This window comes from Ipomoea nil, unplaced genomic scaffold (genome assembly GCF_001879475.1).
Source record: "Ipomoea nil cultivar Tokyo-kokei standard unplaced genomic scaffold, Asagao_1.1 scaffold3226, whole genome shotgun sequence".
NCBI classification, from domain to species: domain Eukaryota; kingdom Viridiplantae; phylum Streptophyta; class Magnoliopsida; order Solanales; family Convolvulaceae; genus Ipomoea; species Ipomoea nil.
The window spans coordinates 333,500-350,350 of record NW_017619654.1 but is presented as its reverse complement, the minus strand read 5'-3'; the positions used below and the strand labels follow the sequence as shown (position 1 = coordinate 350,350).

At 38.5% G+C, this 16,851-nt stretch overlaps 1 long non-coding RNA gene across 1 annotated transcript; it reads left to right on the top strand.

Moving 5' to 3' along the window:
* Window positions 1-277: 277 nt before the first annotated feature.
* On the top strand, window positions 278-15,743 carry LOC109168736. The gene is made up of 3 exons (XR_002052124.1): window positions 278-397; window positions 969-973; window positions 15,734-15,743. It is a non-coding gene; the product is annotated as an uncharacterized LOC109168736 (long non-coding RNA).
* The last annotated feature ends 1,108 nt before the right edge of the window (window positions 15,744-16,851 follow it).

The following is a 16,851-nucleotide window of genomic DNA, read 5'->3' as shown; positions in this document are numbered from 1 at the left end:
GGGTAGAAATTGGCTAACAATCTTTCATGTTGAAGCGCCGCAAGATTTTCTTCAGATAATTCTGCTGAGAAAGCGAAATCTTCCTATTATTTCTGTCTCGGTGAATTTGCATCCCTAGAATCTTGTTTGCTGATCCTAAGTCCTTCATTTCAAATTCCCTAGCCAGTTGAGCCTTCATCTCCGTGATACGATCATTGTTGGGGCCTACTACCAACATGTCGTCAACATACAACAGCAAGATGATAAACTGATTATCATCAAATCTTTTGCAATATGCGCAAGGATCGGAATTAAACCTGTTGTATCCAAGGCTCAGAATGAATGAATCAAATCTCTTATACCAACATCTCGGCACCTGTTTGAGACCGTACAGAGATTTGGTCAACCTGCAAACCAAGTCCCCTTTTCCTTTTTCTTCAAAACCTCCTGGTTGGAGCATAAAAATTTCTTCTTCATGTTCTCCATGTAGCGATGCAGTTTTCACATCCAACTGCTCAAGATACAAGTCGTACACAGCACACTCAGTGGAAACTGGAATTTCTTCTTCCTTCCTTCCCTCAACTTGTACTGTAGTTGTCACTGGTTTCTCCTTCCCAATGCTTTCCATTTCTTGTACCTTGTCTTCTACAAATAGAACATCCCTGCTGATGATAACCTTGTGGGCAGTGGGATCCCACAGGCGATACCCCTTCATACCATCAGCATACCCCAAGAAAACACATTTTCTTGATTTTGGATCAAGTTTTGATGTTTCTTGAGCGTTGTATATCACATATGCCGGACTCCTAAATGTATGTAAGTGAGAATAACTAGATGGCTTACCCGTTCACATTTCCATTGGCGTTTTCAGATCAATTGCGGTTGATGGTGACCTATTGATCACATAACAGGCGGTTTTGACTGCTTCAGCCCAAAATGAATTTGCCAAATTTGCAGTCCTCAACATTGCACTTGTTATTTCCAGTAAGGTTCTGTTCATCCGCTCTGCCACTCCATTTTGTTGTGGAGTATACGCCGCTGTGAACTGTCGTTTGATACCTTCTTGCAAACAGAATTTATCAAATTCATCACTAGTGTATTCTCCTCCATTGTCCGACCTCAAACACTTGCTCCGTTTCTCGAATTCAAGTTCCACACGCGCTTTGAAGAATTTGAAAACTTCAAATACATCCGCCTTCCGCTTGATTGGATACACCAACATCTCCTTGAGTAGTCGTCGATGAAGGATACAAAATATTTTGCACCTACTAGGGATATAACTGGTGCTTGCCAAACATCGGAGTGGATTAGCTCCAAGATAGCCTTGCTCTTTGCTTTAGAGCTCTCGAACTTCAATCTATGCTGCTTACTTGTAACACAATGCTCACGAAAAGGTAATGAAACCTTTGTTAGCCCTGGAAGAAGATGGTGATCAGCAAGAATCTTTAGACCTCGTTTCGATATGTGGCCAAGTTTTTGATGCCACATCATCGTTGATTCATCTATAAGATTGTCTGCTGCAACGGCTGCTTCTCCTTGTAGTTGTGTTTCTCCTTTAAGCATGTATAGATTGGCTGCTATCTTCTCAGCTTTCATCACAACAAGCGCGCCCTTGATTACTTTGATGATCCCATCCCGAATGGGAATTTTACATTCACGGCTATCTAATTGTCCTAAAGACAATAGATTTTTCTTTAGGCCTTTCACGTGTCGTACCTCTTGGATAGTGCGAACCGTACCATCAAACATTTTTAGTTTAATAGTACCAATACCAGCAATCTCTAAGGCATGGTTATCTCCCATAAACACAGATCCTCCAGAGACAGGTTCATATTCATGAAGGCATTCTTTCCGTGAGGTCATATGCCATGTTGCTCCCGAGCCCATTAGCCAGACATCAACTAAACTTTTCATGCCTTCAACAATCGTTGCTGCTTCACCAAATAAAACTTCGCATTCATCCAATGTACTCACAACACATCCCTGAGCATTTGATGTCTTGGGATTCTTGCCTTTGGTCTCATCTTTCTTGAGTTACCAACACTCACTCTTATAGTGCCCCTTTTTGCCACAGTGAAAACACTTGACATTCTTCTTACCCCTTGACTTTGATCTACCTCGGTTGCGACTCCAACTGGAGCCAGGCTCCGTTGATCTTCCTCTCATCACTATCAACGCCTGAGATTGTTTTGAAATTCCAACTTTGTCTTCTTTGTTTTTGCGCCGACTTTCTTGTTGACCAAATTGATAGTGAATTGATCATATGAATCCGGTAGACTGTGGAGTAAGATTTCAGCATGTTCATTCACTTCTATTTTATAAATCAACGCCGAGAGTTGTGTAAATAGAGTGTTGAGAGTGTTGATATGCTCAGTTACTGAGGATGTCTCCATCATCCTGAGAGTGTATAATTTCCTCTTCAAGAAGATCTTGTTGTGCAGTGATTTGGCCTCATACAGATTTACGAGAGTATCCCTTACCTATTTTGCCGTACCTTTTTCCTCCACACTTGACAAAACTTCATCAGCAAGTGCTAAGTGCAGATTGGCAATAGCGTTGCTATCCATTTCTATCCACTTCGCATCGTCAGTGAAATCGGCTGGTCTTTCTTCAATTGCTGTTACACAGTTATCTTTCCTGAGAACTGCTTTCATTCTCATTTTCCACAAAGAGAAATTGTTCCCTTTAAACTTTTCAATCTCATAATTTGTCGCCATTGTAAGTGGTGTTCTTGGTTCAATTCCTGAGCCTCCGATACCACTTGTTAGGATCGAAACAGGTTCACAACACCAAATTTACAATAGCAACTTGAACTGGAAATATTGACAATAAATTCTAGTGTAAGATTTTAAAATAAATCATACACATAACAAGGCAAATTGAAGAAGAATTTTTCTGTATTGGCAAAAGGATAATACAATAGGAATTACAAATATAACTCCCTATTTTCTCTCTACAGAATTTTGATATACTCTCTGTATATTTCGAATGAGATGAGATGGGTTGGGATGATCTGATGAATGAAGGATGTTTCCTTATTTATAGCAATCCATGAGTCTAGAATTTTCTAAGCTAGAACCCATGTGCCTAGAGATTCCAAGCATTTAATGCTATTTCTTTCCCAGCAAGTTTTCTCCAAAACATATGCTCAGAATTAGCCCCATGCTTTTCCCCTTAGGCAAACCTCCTCCCCAGTGCCTTAGGAAACCTCCTCCCAAGTTCCTTAGGAAACCTCCTCCCAAGTCCCTTAGGAAAACCTCCTCCCAAGTTCCTTAGGAAATCTCCTCCTAAATTCCTTAGGAAATCTCCTCCCAAATTCCTTTAAGAAATCTCCTCCCCATTCCACATTCTGACTTTAATATTTACAGTAGAAATAAAAAAGAAAACAATGTTGCTTACTCTATCCTACTTTTCTTTTTTAGTTCACCTCAGGATAATCTTTTACTCTATTAATTTAAGAATAATGTTATTTTTCCTTCTTGATTTTACTTCCTAATGTTTACATCCCTATTGTTCACTCACGCGCACTCCCATTCGCGTACCCTCACCTTCCGGTTCCAAGCCCGGGAGATTTGAGTCCCCATGTCTCAATGGCAGACATTCCCGTCACTGAGTACACATAGTGGCCGTTTTCCCATCTTCAAGCGTTTTGCTCCGGTTCCAGTTCACAGCCCACGAGAGTGCAACTCCAATCTTCACATCCCAAACGTTCTAGTTGCACTGAACTAAAGTGACATAAACCAAGAAAACTAAACAAGGAAGAACAGGCATCACAAAAATAACCAATAATTTATGAGTTAAAAGAAGCACGTCTAATCATATTCGTATAAAGAACCTAGCTAAAAGTCCGACTTAAAGTTCACATTAATTAATCCTTTATCCTTAATCCAAGAGAGAGCCTCCTTGTAAGCCTGGGACTCGAAGACTGCAGTGTTGCGTACCATCCATAACGCATGCATGCAATCCATTTGCCATTAATTCTGTGAGATCAATCTTCACCAAGCATACACAACACATGAGCCAACCAATCTTCCCAACTCAACCCCTCCGGTGGACACACAACCTGCAAACCAAGCCATATAAAGAACGCAAAATCACTTCCAGATAGCAGTGAGTTGAAGAATCCCAGCGAGAAGGAAGGAGAACGCAAGAAGTATATATGTTCCATACCCTCACCTTCTGGTTCTGCCCCGGAGAATTGAGTCCCAAGTCTCAATGGCAGACGTCCCAGTAGCTGTATGCCCGCTGAGTACACATCGTAGGCGTTCCCAGTCCCCAAGTTCCTACCCCCGAACTCCCGTATGTCCCTATTCCTGAACTCCCCTACCCTGACGTTCCCGTGCCGGACCTGAAGACCTGGTTCCTCAGGTCCCCGAAGCCCTAGAAGTTTCAGTGCCGGAACCTGAAGTTCCGGTGCCGAATATCCATAAGTAGACCCAGACTTATGGATGTCCGACACCGGAACGTCAGGGTCCGGCATTAGAACTTCCGAAGCTTCGGGAACTTCAGGTTCCGGGACAGAAATTTCAGGGGTGGGGTGTAAGATTTTCCCTAATAATATATATTATATATTATATATTATATATTAGGGCCTTAAGTGGTGCAAGTTGACTAGGCTTATTAAGTGGTCTAGTTGGATTGAATAACTAGAAGTTGTTATTCAACCAGACTCTGTGCCTAGTATAAACATGGATTGATGGGATTCAGGATATTGATTATATAACACATAAAGATACAGTACTCATACTGCTCAAGAGACAACAATATTCCATCTAGGGTTCTAAGTAAGTATGGGACAAACTATGGCTAACGGTCTACCGTTCATGAGGCAACACAACAAGAACATCAACGTCCACCTAATTGTACTCGTAGGAAAGAAGTGCACAAGAAAAGGATGCATTACTTGCCTCTCATCCCTAGATTGCAGCGATTGTATGCATCACCTAGTTCTGCTGAGCAAATGAGATGGCATTATGAAAATCGTCGCCAACCAGGTGTCATGTGTCATCCTTCCGATGGTGAGGCATGGAAATAATTTGATATATAGTCAATATCCTGACTTTGTATTAGATCCTCGTAATGTCAAATTAGGTTTGTGTGCTGATGGCTTTTATCCATTTGGTTTAAACGCTAAATCATATTCTTGTTGGCCAGTTATGGTTGTTCCGTATAATCTTCCACCTTCAATGTGCATGACTCTCACATATACATTCTTAACTTGTATTATTCTTGGGGAGCACAACCCAAAGACCAATATTGATGTGTAACTACAACCTTTAATCGATGAGCTGCAATTGCTATGGGAGACATGAGTTTTAACTTATGATGTCTTGTTAAAGCAAAACTTTATGATGCGAGCTATGTTGATGTGGACCATCAATGACTTTCCAGCTTATGATATGTTATCTGGATGGCAAACCGCAGGAAAACTAGCATGTCCTTATTGCAATCATTATACTAAATCGTTTTCTTTAAAGAATGGGCGTAAGACATGTTGGTTTGATTGTCATCGACAATTTCTTCCAATGGATCATCCCTTTTGAAAAAATCGTGATTCTTTCATCAAACAACGTAACGGGTAGAGAAGTCAAGACCCCCGAGGATTTGGACATGGGAAAAATTGTTGGCTACTGTACTGATGTTCCCAAAGATTACTGATGGCCCAATCGGTCGACTTGAAGGGTTTGGATGTTCAAATAATTGGAAGAAAAAAAGTATCTTCTGGGATTTACCATATTGGAAAGATAACCTCCTCTGTCATAACCTTGATGTAATGCAGTGGTATATATGGCCAGAAGATACTTGAAAGCATTGATGGAATATGAGATGCAATAATCATAAATCACTGTGGGTGGTAACTGTTAGACTAGTCAGTAATTTTGTGGATGGTCAAGATCTGTTTGCCTGGGTGGATAACTTTTAGATGCTATTTTGTTTTTTGGATTTTATAGAAGTTTCTTAGTTATTAGCTTCTTAATGCAGATTATTCAATGGGTAGGTGGAATGATGTTATATGCATATAGCGCACTCCCTACATATTGTTTTGCGCATAATCCCAAGTTACACTGCTAAGTTGGTAAAGTTTCTCTATGAGATGTGGGAACTGTCTAGTGATTAGTTACTACTTTGTCATGAAGTCTAGAGCCATTGTTGTGCATACTTACAGGATATAGTGCTGTGATGTTTCTGTTGAGTGGTTACGTGGGTGTGTTTTTTATGTTTATGTTGAGTGGTTATGTGGGTGTGTTTTTTCAGTAAAATTATTTTTATTGAAAGCACCAAGAGGTTAAACCAAAGATATAGCACTTTGTTTGCATAGAAAATGCTTAATTAGACTCTGACAGAATGATCAGAATTTTAATTTACATTATTATTGATCACTAGAACTTATCTCCATTAAGGCATGCATGATTTTCCCAAGAATAGAATCTCAGATTTAGATGTTCTGTAACATATATTCTCAATAATACAATCTCCTGTTAAGCAAAACAAGCCAGATAGATCAGATCTTTATTTGTACAAACCTCAATAAAACATTACTTGTTTGCTAATTTACAGTTTTGATGATTATAGAAAAATTATAGATGAGATCCACTAGAGGAGAATATTGCACACCACATCTTTGAGAAAAGAGTTGCAAAGCTCCTTACAGATCATCAGCGACAGGTTCGTGTGGGCTTGGCAACAAACAAAGACAAACCACATTGGATTCCTAATGATGTGCTAGATGAGTTGGTCCGCATTTGGGAGAGAGATGATTTCAAAAAGCTCTCTGAGAAAAACAAGATTAATAATAAACATTCAAATTCTGTAGGAATAGGTGCATTGCTTCACAGTTGTGGTTCTATTCCTATGACTGAACATCGCCGAGGACTGGTAAGTTTGAAGAAAAAAAATTAAAGTAGCTTATCTTATAAAATTATACTAAATATGTTGTATTATTCTTGAATAGAAAGAAAAATTTGGAAAAGATCCAAGTCTTGCAGAGTTGTATCAACACACTCATAAACGGAAAAATGGAGATGGAGCATATGTTTGTGCGGAAGCTCAAAAAGTTGTGGTAAGAATCTTTTCTAATATACATGGTTGCAAAACTCGGCCGCCTAGGCGCCTAGGCGCTAGGCGGCACCCATCCTTGCCGTTTTGGCCTATACTCGGCCAAAACTCGGCCGGCCGCTTAGGCAGCCAACTCGGCCAAAATCGGCCAAATCGGCTGCGTCCGATTTTAACGATTTCGTCCGATTTTTACTAATTTCGTTCGATTTTGACCGATTTCATCTAATTTTGACCGATTTCGTCTGATTTCGACCAATTTCGTCCGATTTCATCTGATTTCGTCCGATTTCGTCTTTCATTAATTATTGATTCTAATATTATTATGATGTTATGACTTATAATCATTATTTCATTAAATTGGAGGTATTATTTGATTGAATGTTGAAAACACGCTCATTAAAATTGTCAAACTACAAGTCTGTCGCTAATTTTTTTTTAATTTTTTTAGTGCCCGCCTAGCGCCGCCTAGGCGCTGCCCGGCTGCCCGACTAGCGCCTAGCGCCTACTGCAACCTTGGTAATATAACCTCAGCTCTATTAAGAATGTCACATTAAATTATTTTTGTAGATGAAAATACTTTGTTTTAGAAAAGTTGGATTACATACAGAGTCCATATAACTGCAATTAATGTAAGCATTAACTATTGCAATTCTTGATTGATGCTAGCAGCTTCACCTTGATTCATGCTAAGAGCTTCTAATTAAGACTTGGTACGCATATATCACCTTGATTAATGCGAGCAGCTTCACAGTAGTTACTGGTCTAATTTTTGATTCATGCTAAGAGCTTTTAATTAAGTTGTAAGATGTGTATATGTCTGAATTGAGTATTCCTATTTTTATTCTTCTTTCTCCCTTGGCAACATTCTGTCTCAATATATGTGTCTATCTTATTTTATAGGATACAATGAGTGAACTGCATCAGATGCATCAGATGTAGAGCTGTGGTTGGAGGTCACCGGTGGTGTAAAGAGGGGAGGCTACGTATATGGCTTTGCCTCGGATACACAACACTATTTTTCTGAAGCATCAAAGAAATCAAAATCTCAAGCTGGAGCATCATCTTCAAATGCAGCTTTGGTTGTAGAAATTCAACAAATGGGGGAAGAAAACAAGCTTATCAAAGAAGAACTTGAAAAGATGGGTGCTATATTTGCACAATTCAATGTAAATCCTGAGTTGTTCAACTCTAGCTCACTAAATGATGAAACACAAGCTGCTTATGATGAAGATTAAGCACTTCATGTTTTGTTAGGAAGAAGTAGAATGGGTTGTGTTAACTAGTGGGATTTACAGGGATACATGGACCTCACCAACAACGTTGTTAATGGTGCTTTTGCTCTGTTGGAATACACCAACGGCTTTGACACCTTTATCTGGCCATTGTTTGATGATCTGGAAAGCCTGGCGGGCTATATTCTACTTGATATGGTGTCTATTCTGAAAGAAATGAAACCATTTCTGACTGTTGGTGAAACATCATGAAAGGGGAGCTGGCCTGGCCTGGTAATCACCAAACAGACAATCAAATTCTTGCCACTACTCATCCTGCATCACCATGCTTATGTGTTCGATCTATGTAAGTGGTTACCGGGGAAGGAAAGGATCGGATTGGAACTAGAGGACAAAGCAAAATGGTGAAAGATGACTGAATTGATTGCCGTCATCAACAAACAGTCAAAGAATTGATATTCACCTGGCAGACTTATGTGTTTTATGTTTTCATCTTTATTTTCAAATTTGAACGGAAAATAGTTGTTTCAATTCGACAATATAATGTACAACAAATAGAAAACAATGTTACTTACTCTATCCTACTTTTCATTTTTAGTTCGCCTTAGGATAATGTTCACTCTATTAATGTAAGAATAATGTTATTTTTCCTTCTTGATTTTACTTCCTAATGTTTACGTCCCTATTGTTCACTCAACACATAACGCACTCCCATTCGCGTACCCTCACCTTCCGGTTCCAATCCCGGGAGATTTGAGTCCGCATGTCTCAATGGCAGACGTTCCCGTCACTGAGTACACATAGTGGCGGTTTCCCATCCTCATGTGTTTTGCTCCGGTTCCCGGCCCGTTCACAGCCCAAGAGATTGCAACTCCAGTCCTCACATCCCAGACGTTCCAGTTGCACTGAGTACAAAACTAAAGTGACATAAACCAAGAGAACTAAACACGGATGAATAGGCAGCATAAATAGAACCAATAAGGGAGAAGTGTCAAATAGGCCCATGTACTATTGACAAGTGCTCAATTCTCACCATGAACTAAATTAAATGCTAATTAACCACACTTACTTACTAAATTTGTTCAATTAGCATTTTTAGCAGGTAATTGATTTTTTTTTTTACAGGTTACCAATTTAATTATTAAAAAAATAATTTAAAAATTAAAAAAAATATAAAAAAAAGAATACAGCCACCGGCTGTCCTCGCTGGACAGCCGGTGGCTGCCATTTCAAAGACAGCCGTGGCTGTCCGGCTGTCCGGCGAGGACAGCCACGGCTGTCTTTGAAATGGCAGCCATCGGCTGTCCGGCGAGGACAGCCGGTGGCTGTATTCTTTTTTTTTTTTTGTTTTAATAATTTTTAAATTATTTTGAAATTATTTTTTTAATAATTGAATTGGTAACCTACAAAAAAAAAGTCAATTACCTGCTAAAAATGCTAATTGAACAAATTTAGTAGGTAAGTGCGGTTAATTAGCCTTTAATTTAGTTCATGGTGAGAATTGAGCACTTGGCAATAGTATATGAGCCTATTTGACACTTCTCCCAACCAATAATGTATGAGTTAAAAGAAGCACGTCATCTAATCATATTCGTCTAGCTGACAGTCCGACTTAAAGTGTACATTCATTAATCCTTTATTCTTAATCCAAGAGAGAGCCTCCTTGTAAGCCTTGGACTCGAAGACTGCAGTGTTGCGTACCATCCATAACGCATGCATGCAGTCCGTTTGCCATTAATTCCGCATGATTGATCTTCACCAGGCATACACAACACATGAGCCAACCAATCTCCCCAACTCAACCCCTCCGGCGGACAGACAACCTGCAAACCATGCCATATAAAGGACACAACCTTAAGAATCGGAAGACCGACACTTATGGATGTCCGGCACTGGTACAAAGTGTATGAACATCAAATTCTCCAGCGTGACAGTGGAATTGAAGGAGATTCTCAGGCTGTTCTTGAAGTTGGGGATGATTCTGCTTCTCCCTGCTTCAGTGGTAGAAGGGCTGATGAAGAAGACCACTGGAAATGACATAAATGCCCTTCAGTTTCACGGTGCGTTAATGTCAATTTGGACGATAGACTAAACGTGTCTAACTTTTATAAAGTCTGGACAAAATGTGGCAAAATTAATACGAAACTTAATATTATGAAAAATTGAATTAAAAATAACTTCAGTCAAGCCTCGTTAACCGAACTACGACACATAAAATGAGACGGAGGTAGTAATAATTAATAATTAATTATTTAAATAATATATATATATATATATATATATATATATATATATATATATATATATATATATATATATATATATATATATATATATATATATATATATAATAAAAGTAAAATCATCATCTTCAACTTTCCCGCTTAAACTCTTGTTAATATTAATTAATTAATTAATAAATTTATTGTTAAAAAAATTTAATAAATATAATTGGTAAGAAAATAACGTAATTTATAATATTCTTTGGTAAGTAAATAACATAATTAAAGATGGAAATAGTTTTGCAATTAGTATATATAAAGATGTGTAACTACTATGGAGTAATTGACTGAAATAAGAAAAAAAATCCCTAATTAACTGAAAATGAAAAAGAAGAAAAAAATTACTTTTTTTTTTTGAATGCTACTTACTCTATGACCTACTGAAACACAAAGAGCCAATAACGCCTCAACTGAGGCTCAAACTCACAACCTCCCATATGGGAGTCCAACCAGGGTGCCATCTGTGCACAAGGTGCTTGGCAACATAAAAATTACTTATTAATACTAGAAAAAGAAAATTGAAAAAAGAAATGGAAATTGCTAATCTATACTATTAACAAAAGTAAAATCATCCTCTTCAACGACTTTCCCACTCAAACTTTTGTTAATATTAATTAATTAATTTATTGGTAAAAGAATTAATAAATCATAATTGCTAAGAAAATAACGTAATTTATAAGGAAATAATGAAAGAGGAGAGGAAATCGGATATCGCCGATAGCCTAGCCTCATCGCCGCTGTCTTCTCCAAATCGCGATGCGACCTCTGCCAACGCTGTCCACGTACGCTGTGCGTCGCCGCCCGCCGCTGGTGACTCCAAGTCACACCGTAAAATTGGAGATCGTAACCTGTGATTCTCCGGCAAAACAAACAGTAAGCAATAAGTTGAGGAAAATTTTTTCAAAAAATAAATCATCTGCAAAACTTAATGTAAACCAAATAAAAATTGCTTAATGCCAAAAAAAAAAAAAAAAATCAACAGTTCAAAATATCATATACAAAATTTTGATTTATATGAAAATTAATATTGTTTTTTACGCAGAACAATCAACTAGGCAGAGATTGATAAAAGCTCTGATACCAAATGTTAGATCTAAATATGATCTAACTGTACAGAGAATAATTTACGAGAAACTTAACTCGTGGTAGCGGAAGCGGAAGCACTGTAGATCTCCAGCCATAGTTGATATCTTGTTGTATTGCCTCTTGAACGGTAGATCTGCAAAATAGGGTTAGCCGTTTTGTCCCATACTTGACTCAGAACCCTAGAAGGTGTACTGGTATTTTATGAGAAGTATGAGTACCATAACTTTATGCTATATAATGAATATGTCTTGTATCCCATCAATACAGGCTTTATATAGGCATATTGGTGGAATACAGACTTATCCTAATGTCCAGTCCAACCAATTACTTAATGGGTCTAGTCCACTTGCACCACATAATTTAGACCTGTATGGGGAAGTCTTACAAAGTACACATGCAACCCACTGATGTGAGCTTAATTGTACATGTTTCTAGTGTTAGTTTGAATATATTTTGTTGAGTTTAAGTTCATGAAATTGATATTTAATTGCATATTCCCTTGTTTTATTATTTAGATATGGTTTACACTTGTTTTGAATGTTTTACAGTCTTTGTTAGTGTTTTCGAACCATTATAGGTCAATTGCATATGCAAGGGGAAGTGATTGGACAAATTCGGTGCAAAAACGGAGTTGCGATTCGAGTTCAGAGAACTCAACACGTTGAGTCTCCACTCGACGCGTCGAGAAGATAGGCCGCGGGGTCTAGGAGGTCAACGTCGAAGTCGACACGTCGAGTATTTCCTGTAGGTTCGGGTTCGAAGAGCTAAAGGGTTCGACGCATTGAGTGGTGATTTTCAGCAGCTTCCAATAAAAAGACCACCTTGGTTCAACCCTAGATTATTATGGTGTGTTTTTGAGACAAGAAAGAAGAGAATCAAGAGCTAAAAGTTGTCTTGGGAAGAAAGAAAAAAGTTAGGAAGATTTGGGAGAATCACTTGGTTTATTCTTGTACTCTCTTTGATTATTTGTAAACTCTTTATTATTTCTATGTATTGCATATTAGCCATGTGTGGCTAATTTACTTTAGAGATTCTTGGGTAAAAGTATTTATGAACCTTTTGTTCCTAGATCTCATAATCTTTAATATATTATTATTTGAGTTTTATCCTTGTGTTGCAATATAATTGTGATTATATTGTTGTTGCTAGTAGTTCAGGGCCCGAATTACTTTTTTCATAGTTTTATTTATGTCATAACGGGAGTTAGGCATATTTTGAGGAACTCACAATTGCACTTAACTGTTGCACTTAATGGGAGTTAGGCATATATGTTAGGGAGTTTAATTCTTGATTATTATACATCGGGGGAGATGGTAGTAGTTAGGGATTTATTATGAATGCTTGTTCTTTTATTGTTGGGTATGGTGTTTATATCACGGGAGTGAATATTCACTGAGGTTAGAGATTTCGGGAGTAACTCTTGCCACTGTTTGCATTCTCAAACTTGTTGAAACCCAGATTTAATATTGTTCTTAAGATTGGTACTAGGTGATTAAATACTTAAATGAGTTAAATCACATTAATCTCATTCTCTCTCTATTGTTTTCTCAAACCTGCATACTTTGTTCCTTTAATTAGTTTAATCAATCATCCATGATATTCATTAGGATTAGTTTCACTAGAATAGATTAGTAGCTATACTAGTGCTTAATACGCCGCACTTCCCTGTGGATCGATAACTCGTTACTCCGAGTAATTATTTGTTTGAGAAATATACTGTAACCACCCACGCACCTTAAGCACACAAACAAAGCACCTTAAGAACACAAACCACTCACCTTAAGTACTCAAACCACGCACCTTAAGCACACAACAAAGAACCTTAAGAACACAAACCACGCACCTAAAGTTTTAAAATGGCTCACCTTAAGTTTCACACAACTGATGCACCTTAAGCATACAAATCACGCACCTTAACCATACAAATCACGCATCTTAAAAAGGAAAACAACGCACCTTAAGAAGAAAAATCACGCACCTTAAGTTTCAACAACTACTCACATTAAACACAAAACTCATGCACCTTGAGCACATAACCCACGCACAGAACCCACGCCCCTTAAACACAAAACTCATGCACCTTAAGCACAAAGCTCACGCACCTTAATTTTCAACAACTACTCACATTAAGCACACACCTCACGCACCTTAATTACAAAACCTACACACTTTAAGCACAAACCCCATGCACCGCAAACACAAAATCCACGCACCTTAAATTTGACCTAGATTCAAAAATTACCAAATTTCAACTGCATTTTTTTTAAAAAATTTTGGTAATCTTGAACGTTGATTTAAGAAAGATCAATGGCTCAGATTTAACCGCACCTGAGCACACCAACCGCACAAGAACCTAATTCTATATAATATATATATATATATATATATATATATATATATATATATATATATATATATAAGATTCTATTCAGATACAAACAGTGCTTAAAATACAAACAGTGTGGATTCATCCGGGTCGTTGGTTTTTTAGGTTGGATGTACAGGATTTTGTTGATTATTTATGGTAGTTTTTAATTATATATGCTTGTGTTATATTTTAAGGGGGTATTTTCGGGCTTTTGTATTTGGGTAGCGGTTCAATATTGGTAGGATTTTAATTATCAGACTTTACTCCAGCGGGTTTGTCGGTCTATCTCTCGTTCCGTGTGGCGTTCGCAGCTATCTTCCTCGCCTTCCATCGCCGTCTTCATCACTCATCAGCAACAGGATATGGTCGCCGAGGGGCATCGCGGTGGTGCCAAGCGACGGGGATCATTCTCCGATGGCGTCAGTCGAGGTATGTTTCTCCCTGTTCTATCTTCTGTGTTATTTTTTATTGGGGGGGGCGTGTAACACCCCGTGTTACGGCCTCCAAACCAATTAATTATTTAATTACTTACCAAAAAAAGAGAATTAAATTCCATTAATTAATTAGGAAGAGTCCACCATAGACCATGGACCCTTGTCCCTAAACCAATCCTCTAGTCCTATAAGAAATAGAACTAGCAAACCCATACCATTCAGGCCCTTATTAGGACTCTTAGATATATAAATAGGGGCGTAGGAGGCACCTAGAATGCACACCACAATAGACATCACCACACAAGAAGTCTCAAGAATTCTCTTATCACCAACGTAGGAGAAATCAAGAAGAAAAGATCTTAGAGAAAGAACCTTAATAGCCAAGGAATCTAATTAAGGCTAAGAGGTAACCCATGTCTCAACAAAACCTATTTTCTTTGCTATAATCTTCATCTTTGGCTTCTTCTCTATGCTTGTGTCTTGATAACTTTTATGATGATGATAATATGAACTTGATGATTGATGAGATGATTTTATGTGTTGATCTTGATAATCTTGATGATTATAAGAGGATCTTTATAATTGTGTGATGTTCTTGATAAATCTTGATGTTCTTGATTTTAAAGATAAACTATGATTTTGATGATTTGAATATGATTAGAGCCCTAGGCTAAAATTGGGAATTTCGTATTGTGATATTCTTGATATATTTGGGTGGGACTTCGCATGTTCGGGTGTTAATTATGATTAGAAGTCACGTTAGGATATGTTCAATATGATTCTTGGTTTTGATCCATTATTTGACTACGTAGTGTTGTCGTTTATGATTAAAAGTGTCTAAACATGATTTTGGGTTCCACGAAAGATCCTGGGACCAATATATTGAAAAAGATTCAGTGGGGGGGTAGGTGGGGGTAGGGGGACCCGCCACCTAACCGCTGCCCAAATTGGCGTCGCCGACAGCGGGCAGACGACTGCCCGCCGCGCACCCACTGCCCGGAGACTTGCCGCCGGCGGGTGGTGTAACACCCCGTGTTACGGCCTTCAATCCCGGATTAATTATTAAATTAATCCCGTTAATAATAATTAAATATGATTTAATTTGGTTAGGTTTCCTTTAATTAATTAATAAAGGTCCACCATGAACCGTGGACCCTTGCCTAAATTAGAGTCCTAAGCCTATTAGGAATAAAGAAAGTAAACCCTTTACTATTCAGATTCTAATTAGGAATCCTAGACCTAGTTATCTATTAGGAATAAAGGAAGTAGGTCTTTTACTATTCAGACTACGATTAGGATTCCCTTTAATTAATTAATATGGTCCACTATGGACCATGGACCCTTATCCCTAAACCCAATCCTTAGTTCCAAAAGGAATAGAATTAGCAAGCCTATAATATTAGTTCCTAACCAGGACTCCTAAATATATAAATAGGGGACTTAAGAGGCAACTAGAACCCCCCACCACAATAAACGTTCCACCACCCCAAAGTGCTCCAAGAATCCCCTTAGAAGAAATCAAGAAAGCAAGAAAGCTTAAAGAAAGACCCTTCATAGCCAAGGAATTAATTAAGGCTAAGAGGTAACCCATGTCTCAACAAAACCTATTTTCATAGTTATGATTTCCCCCTAGGGTTTCCCCATATTATTGCATATTGGCGAGTTATGATGTTTATTATTGATAATTGATGTGATGATCCCATGAGGGATCTTGATAATCTTGATATTGGGATATTCTTGATAATTATGGTGTTCTTGATAATTATATGGAGTTCTTGATGATTATGTGTTGTTCTTGATAATTATGTGATGCTCTTGATGTTTATGTGTTATTCTTACCAAACCTTGCAATTAGAAGACGAACCATATTCTTGTTGATATAAAAGTGATTAGAACCCTAGGTTGTATCGTATGATCTTATTCTTGGATTATCGGGGGGGAAATCGCATGTTTGGGTGTTGATTATATTTAGAAAAGCATGATAGGTTATGTGTCGTCCGTTTCTTGTATTTGATTCGTTAATTGTCTACGTGTTGTCGTTAATTGCGTTGTAAAGTGTCTAAGCATGGTTTCGGGTTCCACAACGGTTCCCGGGGCGTAAAGTGTGTGAAAAGAGTCAGTGGGGGGTAGGTGGGGGTAGGGGACCCGCCACCTACCCACGGCCGTGAAACACCGCCCGGCAGCGGGTGGCCGGCGGGCGGGCAGCTGCCCGCCGGCGACCCGCTGCCTGGAACAGTATTATCCGGCGGGTGGCCCCCACCCACCGGCTACCCGCTGGAAATTCATCCCACCCGGGATCCCGGCTTCCCCGTTTGATGTTCCCCCGATCCCCGTGGTGTCCCAACGGACTCCGTTCTTCGTGCCTATGTCTAGTTTGATATCTCGGGTGCCGTTCGTAGGTTTACGAGTCTATT